The 7,615-nt window shown below is 48.0% G+C and overlaps 1 protein-coding gene and 1 long non-coding RNA gene across 2 annotated transcripts in view; one reads left to right on the top strand and one right to left on the bottom strand.

Annotated features, from left to right (window-relative positions):
* Positions 1-5,904, bottom strand: part of Larp1 (La ribonucleoprotein domain family member 1) — an 88,395-nt gene extending 82,491 nt beyond the window's left edge. Inside the window, exon 1 of the mRNA XM_029545637.1 lies at positions 5,840-5,904. The gene's annotated coding sequence lies outside the window, so the exon portion shown is untranslated. The remainder of the gene's footprint in view (positions 1-5,839) is intronic.
* The window catches only part of LOC115065344, an 11,434-nt gene continuing 9,420 nt past the window's right edge, over positions 5,602-7,615 (top strand). Inside the window, exon 1 of the long non-coding RNA XR_003845121.1 lies at positions 5,602-5,695. This is a non-coding gene — a long non-coding RNA (uncharacterized LOC115065344). The remainder of the gene's footprint in view (positions 5,696-7,615) is intronic.

The following is a 7,615-nucleotide window of genomic DNA, read 5'->3' as shown; positions in this document are numbered from 1 at the left end:
ACACACACACACACATATGCATGGGCACAGGTCATATACTCACATAGGCATAGACACATAGGTAAGCATCTTTAAAGTTTTGTTTTGTTTTAAGAAAGACAGTGGCCACTACTTGTTATTCCTAGATAATCTAAATCTTAGATTCCACCCACATTTCCGTTGCTGACACTGTGGATCTCTACAGATCTGATCTCAGAGGATGGTGAGAGGGCGCAGCAGGCAAAGTGATTGCTGCCAAGTCTGATGCCCTGTGTTCAATCCCTGAAATAAAGGTGCAAGGGGTAAAGTGACTCACGCGAGTTGTCCTCTGACATGTGTATCCCAACTCACATGTGTACCCCATTCACCAAACACACAGTAATAATAGTAAATAGAAATTTAAAAAGAGATCACATTGGGGCTGGAGAGATGGCTCAGTAGTTAAGAGCACTGACTGCTCTTCCAAAGGACCTGGGTTCCGTTCCCAGCACTCACATTGTAGCTCACAACTCTCTGAAACACCAAGATCTGACACCCTCGCACAAACATATGTGCAGGCAAAACACCAATGTACATATAATAAAAATAAAATAAAATATTAAAAAAAGAGAGATTACATCCTAGAACCCAAACACAGGAATTGACAGATGTGAAGAACTATATAGATGGTTATCACTGGTGTGTGTGTGTGTGTGTGTGTGTGTGTGTGTGTGTATAGCAGGGTACACAGAAAAAATTAGAAAGCTCTCTGCTAGCCTGTATGTTTTCTCTCATGTACCCTACAGTAAACTCAGGTGAGAACGGGTGCCCAGGATGTGAATGGTGGGAGAGCCCTTCCCGGGTGGTGTCGTGGAGATGGAAGGAGGCAGGTGGAAGCCAGCCTCCCTGGTCAAAGAGATGGGAATCAGTGTTCCATAGGACCCCTCCCTTCTCAGGAAGACCCACACCACAAGGACCATGAGGCAGGCAGCACAGCCAGGACAACAGAACATGAATACTAGCTGAGCACTGGCATGCAGTGGCCTCAAAGGCAACCCTAGAGAGTTATTTCAGAGGGCAGCCAGCCCAGGTCAGAGCTGAGGCCAGAGGCAGCATCATCCAGCTGACATTGCCACCAGCCCATCCAGTCAGCACTATGTCGGGAGCTCTAGTGGACAAAGGAGGTGCAGAGTATCATGTAGCAGCTGGGTAGCCACAGACCCGAGGTGGAGAGAAGCCTGAGGAGAAAGTGGACTGGGGGTCCCCTTACGTGAGAAAGACCCAGGCAGATGGTACACCACGCGAGAACGTGAACTGGGGCAGCAGGGAGTGGTGGAGCTCGTGGTAGGCTAGAGGTCACTTGCTCTATTTAAAATAGCAGCTAGGCAGTGGTGGCATGCAACTTTAATTCCAGCATTGGAAGGCAGGTAGACAGACAGACAGACAGACAGACAGACACATACACACAAGAAAAGAAGATTGTTTGATTTTATTTTATGTGTATGACCATTTTGCCTGTATATATGTCTGAATGCAGTGAAGCAAATCAAGGGTGCTTGATCTCCTGGAACTGGAGTTAGCGATTGCTGTGAGCTGTTAGGTGGGTGTTGAGAACTGAATCTAGGTCCTCTGGAAGAACAGCCAGTGCTCTAGTGCTCTTAACCACTGAGTCGTCTCTTCCCCTCAGAAATTCATTCCTTTTTTTGTATGAAAACTTTAAAAATTAACAAAACAAAAAAAACTCAGAATCTATGTTTTCTTTGTGATGGAGCAGCCTCATTTTAAAATATTGCCTTCTTTGTTTGTTTGTTTTTTGTTTTGTTTTTATTTGTTTGGGTTTTTTTTTTAAAGATTTACTTATTTATTATATGTAAGTACACTGTAGCTGTCTTCAGACACTCCAGAAGAGGGCATCAGATCTTGTTATGGATGGTTGTGAGCCACCATGCGGTTGCTGGGATTTGAACTCTGGACCTTCGGAAGAGCAGTCAGGTGCTCTTACCCACTGAGCCATCTCACCAGCCCCCTTTTTTGGTTTTTCAAGACAGGGTTTCTCTGTATAGCCCTGGCTGTCCATGAACTCACTTTGTAGACCAGGCTGGCCTCAAACTCAGAAATCTGCCTGTCTCTGCCTAAAATATTGCCTTCTTATAGTTAAAAGAACAATAACAACATCTGGGAGATGGTGGCACATACCTTTAAATCCCAGCAATAGGGAGGCAGAGGCAGACAGATCTCTGAGTTCGAGGTCTACCTGGTCTACAGAGTGAGTTCCAGTACAGCCAGGGAAACCCTGTCTCAGAAAACCAAAATAAAACAAACAAGAAAGAAAGAAAGAAAGAAATAAAGAAAGAAAGAAAGAAAGAAAGAAAGAAAGAAAGAAAGAAAGAAAGAAAGAAAGAAAAGAGAAAGAAAGAAAATACCACCATCACCAACAAGAAGAAGCAACCCTAACTAAGTAGCCGGTTAAAACATGGGCAAAGACGCCTTTTCCTTCCTTTCCACTATTTTATTTCATTTTTTTGTGCATGCATGCATGCCAGAGCAGACTGAGGCACAAACTGTAGGGTTTGGAGGACCAATTACGGGAGTTAGTTCTCTTTCTACTTCATTGGTCCTGGGGAATCAAACTCTGTCTGTCCGCAGGCTCGGCAGCAGGCAGCTTTACATTCTGAGCCACCTCCCCAGCTTGTCTTCTTTTCTTTCTTTCCATTGTTTTTGTTTGTTTGTTTGAGAACACTTCTGTTGTTATTTTTTTCTGAGTCAGGGTTTCTCCTTGTAGCCCTGGCTGTCCTGGAACTCACTCTGTAGACCAGGCTAGCCTCAGACTCAGAGATCTCCCTGCCTCAAACTCAGACTCAGAGATTCCCCCTGCCTCCGTCTCCCAAGTGCTGGGATTAAAGGCGTGTGTGCACCACATTTGGCTTTCTTTTTTTTTTTTTTTTCTTTTCTCATTAATTAAAATTTTTAAAAATTTACAAGGCATGGTGGTGCACGCCTAGGATCTGGGCTTTCAGGAGTGAGAAGCAGGGGGGCCATTACAAACTTGATGTTACTGTGGTCTATATAGCAAGAGCCTGTCTCCAAACAAAGTTTTGCCTATAAATGGAAGCAACTATATCCTGGGCCACTCCTTGAGCCTTAGTGTTACAGCATAATGAACTGCTACTATTCTGAGTGCCACACTATATACAATGGTTAGCCCAGCAGGTGCCAGCTAACCCAGCCAAGCCTGAAGAGTGCCTCCCAGCTTCCCAGAGGGATGAGCCCTAGTCCCCACAGCACTTCAAGCTTCAACTCTCTATATAGTTGAAAATGACTTGAACTTCCCATTCCCCTGCTCCTACCTCCCCAGTGCTGGGACTATGGGTGTGCCAACATCCAGTTTATTCGGCAGTAGGGAATGAACCCAGAGCTTTATGTATAGACTGTATCAAGATTTTTCAAGTTTTGGTTGCTCAATGCACCTGGAACTCTAACCCCAATACTTACTGCACTCAAACATTCACACACACACACACACACACACACACACACACACACACACACACACGCTCGCGCTCACACCACACAACAGAGCTCTGCACCCCGTTGGGAGAATTATTGAGATGCCAAGGCTGTGGTTACCAAGGAAAGCTGTTTGAAAGCCTTCCCTAGGGTGCAACTTAGCAGTGTTGCTTAGAAGATAGGTCTGCCCTGGAGCAGGGGACTGGCTGGCATGACTCTTCAGGGGCCAGAGAATGTTCCACTAGAAGTTCATGTGCTCCTGTGTGGTGGTGAAGCCCCCCTGTGTCTGGAAACTGCCCTAGCTTTTGCTCAGTGCAGTGTCCGAGCTTCAGAACCCATACACCTTGAGATTCGTGGTGAGGGGTAGGGAAGAGGGATAGGCAGCTCAAGGGGGCCCCAGGCTGGCATTGGACTCCTGATTCTTCTGCCTCTGTTTCCCACGTACTGGGATCACAGGCATGCATTACCAACACAATCATTATTAATTATAGATAATATTTATTATTACAAAGCTACAGAGCAAGAGCCTGTCTCCAAACAAACAAACAACATTTTTGCTGTTTTACAAAGGCTGTATTTTATAACATGGTTATTGTCTGATTTCATTGATTCTTTGCTTTTGTAGAAATTTATATTTTAATGCTTAAATAATGATAAAATTTTGCCAGTTTTATATTGCTTAATCATCTATTTTCCCCTTCTAAGTGTCTTGCTGCTTTTTTTAAAAAAATGATTTATTTGTTTTATTTGAGTATGCAGTTGTTGTCTTCAGACACACCGGAATAGGGCATCAGATCTCATTACAGATGGCTGTGAGCCATCATGTGGTTGCTGGGAATTGAACTCAGGACCTCTGGAAGAGCAGTCAGTGCTCTTAACCTCTGAGCCATCTCACCAGCCCGTCTTGCTGCTTTTTAATGACTTATTTTATTTTTAGTTGTGTGTGTCTGCGTATGTGTATGCACATGAATTCCAGTGCCCTGAGAGGCCAGAAAAGGGCACCGGATTCCCTGGAGCAGGTGTCACAGGTGGCTGTGAACCTTCTTACATGGGTGCTCAGAACTGAACCTAGGGCCTTTGGAGCAGCATCGAGTGACTGCTGAACTCTCTTTCCAGCTCCTACCTTGCTATGGTTTGTTTGTTTGTTTTTTCCAGAGCTGAGGATCGAACCCAGGGCCTTGCGCTTGCTAGGCAAGCGCTCTACCGCTGAGATAAATCCCCAACCCCTTGTTTTGTTTTGTTTTGTTCGTTTGTTTGAGACGGGTATTTCACTGTGTAGCCCTGGCTGGCCTGGAACTCACTATAGAGATCAAGCTGGCTTTGAACTCACAGAGATCTGCTTGCTTTCGCTGGGACTAAAGGCATGTGCCTGGTCCCTCAAATGCATTTTTATCTTTAAGTTCCTGCAGTTTAACTGTAATATACTGTTTTATCTCTCTCTAAGAATAACCCTGGTGAAAGAGCACCGCCCATTTACAGTTCCCATATGCAGCTGGAAAACTGAGACTCAGCGTGGTTAGGCAGCTCATCTGAGGTCACAGAGCCACGGGATGCAGAAGTAGAAACGCAACCCTGTCCTGAAATCTCCAGTCCACACTCTGAGGGTGCCTTGAGACCCTGACCAGCAACATGGTGAGGACCATCACCTGTCCCACGACTCAGAGCCATACTTCAGCATAGGTTGGAGGGACACCTCCCCTCATCCACTCAGGGTTCCCTGTGCAGATTGGCTGAACCGGATGTGGAACCCCAGGGAACATTTTACACCCATACATGAGGCTTTCAGACCCAGTCTCCCACCTCCGAGGATGAACCCTGAACCCCACCCATATCGGAGACATCATCATTTGATACCAAGCCTATATGCACCACATCTGGGGCTCCCTGTCCACGGCCCCCCATTCTGAAATCTCTTCACAGTGCTCTTTCCCTAATTTCACAAGGTCAAGTACAAATCAAATATTGACTCTTGATAAGAGCTTGTAGACAAACTAAAAAAAAAAAACGCCACATCTCTTTACTTTTGGCTAAGCTTGCATCAGCTCAGTGGTAGAGTCCCATTGGCCAGAAATCACATACCGGCTACTCCTGTAGGGCAGCAATTGCCATGGAAAGTCAAGCAACAGCTCTCGTGATGTGAGGAGTACAAGCTGGCGGGGAAGATGCTCAAAACGAGGTGCAACAGAGGAGAACTGCAAAGGGGGAGCTTGGACTGCTTTCCCAGGTTGGGGTACGGAGCCTCAGAGAGCTGGAATGACTGACTCAAGGCCCTCAGCAGCTAGAGGCAGCACTCTGGCTTTCTCCCCAGAGACAAGGGTCATCTCACCAAACCCTGTGGTCCTGAGGCTCACAAGGCCTAGGGGTCTGGACTCACCAGGGCTGCTGAAGTGGGTCAGGTCAGGGAAATGGCTTCTCCACCACGTCACCTGTAGACTCCTTCCCTGGGGCGGCTGCCAAAGCCACTCAGCTTTTCCTTTTTGGGATGTGGCCAGGTCTCGGCCCGAGAGCCTCCTGGGAAACCAGCTCTGGGGTGGAGTGGGAGCTGCCTTCAGGAGTGACTGGGGACTAGGGTTACGATGGAGTCACAGTGTGTGAGTCCTGGATCCCACAGGTATCCCCCCCTGGCATAGCTGGTGCACACCAGCTGGCACACCACTTTCGCTTTCGTGCTGCCAGCAGCTGCCAGGTTGCCTTTAAGAGAGCTGCCTCAGCTCATTGGCTGACGGGGCTCCTCCAGCTCTTCACCTGAGCAGGTGAGAGACGCCAGGCTCGGGGCAAAGCCTGAACTCCAGAGAATAAACAACAGACTCTGACCTCCCCACAGCATTCCTCCCTCACCTCCTAACCCCACAAGGGAACGAACGACCTGTGGTAAGGAACTGGCAAAAGGCCCCACGGTCGGGCATGGTCATCTGTATCTGTAATTCCAGCACTGAGGCGGTGAAGGCAAGAGGGTCAGAAACCCAAGGCCGCCTTCCTCAAGGTCTTCCTTCTTACATAATGAGTTTAAGGCTAGATTTGGCCAAATAAGAACCCCTTACGAAAACAAACAGAAAGCTGGGCAGGCCGGGTGTGGTGGTAGAGTTTCTCTGTATTGTCCTGGCTGTCCCAGGCCAGTCTGGCTTTAGACTTGGAGATACGCAGGCCCCTGCCTCTCAAGCGCTGGCATTAAAGGTGTGCATCAGTTGTGCAGCAAACACAAGGACCTGAGGTCAGAACCCCAGAACCTGCATAAGAATCTAGACACCGTGGAACATGTGTCTAACCCAGCACAGGCGTGAGAGACAGTCTGACCCTGGGGACTTGCTGGCCAGTCAGCTCAGCTCAACCAGCAAGCCCCAGATGCAGTGTTAGACCTGGAGAAGTGGTTGAGGAGATCCTGAGGATAGCCTCGAGCCCTGCATTCGGGTATGCACACCTCCCAAATATGCACGCACCTCTGACAGACAAATACACAAATACAGTGAAGTCAAAAACACAGTGGTAGGAGGCGAGGGATGCTAGGATGCTAAGGAGGAAGGCAAACAGTATAGGGCAGAATATGGAGATTCACCTGATCCCCCTGCCTTGGCCTTCTGATATGGAGCCCCCGGACCACATCCCCTCACTGACTGTGAGGCCTTGGCAAGTCATTTTAGGGCTTCTCTATTGCTGGTCAAGCACTTTACCAATGGATCTCTATGCCTGGTCCCGGGTGGTTTGTGTGGTGAGTGGGAGGGGCGAGAGGCTGTGGCCATATAGACTAGGGCTCTGGGCTGGCGGTGTCAGTGAGCTTTGAGTTTCAGCATCTCTCCCTAGCACAAAGATGAAGGAGGGAAGGCAGTACTGCAGGAGGGAGTCCTGCACGAATCCAGTCACCTCTCAGAACCATTTCCCTGTGCAGTAACCAAGGGAGGCTGAGCCCAGCGTGGTGGCGCACGCCTTTCATCCTAGCACTTGAGAGGCAGAGGCAGTCCTATCTCTGAATTCCAGGCCAGTCTGGTCTACTTAGAGAATTTCAGAACAGTTAGGCCTACATAGTGATATCCTATCTCAAAAGGCAAACAAGGGCTGGTGAGATGGCTCAGCAGGTAAGAGCACCCGACTGCTCTTCCAAAGGTGCAGAGTTCAAATCCCAGCAACCACATGATGGCTCACAACCATCCTTAAC

The sequence above is a fragment of the Mus pahari genome, chromosome 14 (assembly GCF_900095145.1).
Source record: "Mus pahari chromosome 14, PAHARI_EIJ_v1.1, whole genome shotgun sequence".
NCBI classification, from domain to species: Eukaryota; Metazoa; Chordata; class Mammalia; order Rodentia; family Muridae; genus Mus; species Mus pahari.
Note: the sequence above shows the minus strand (reverse complement) of the source record. Positions and strands in the feature narration are given on the sequence as shown.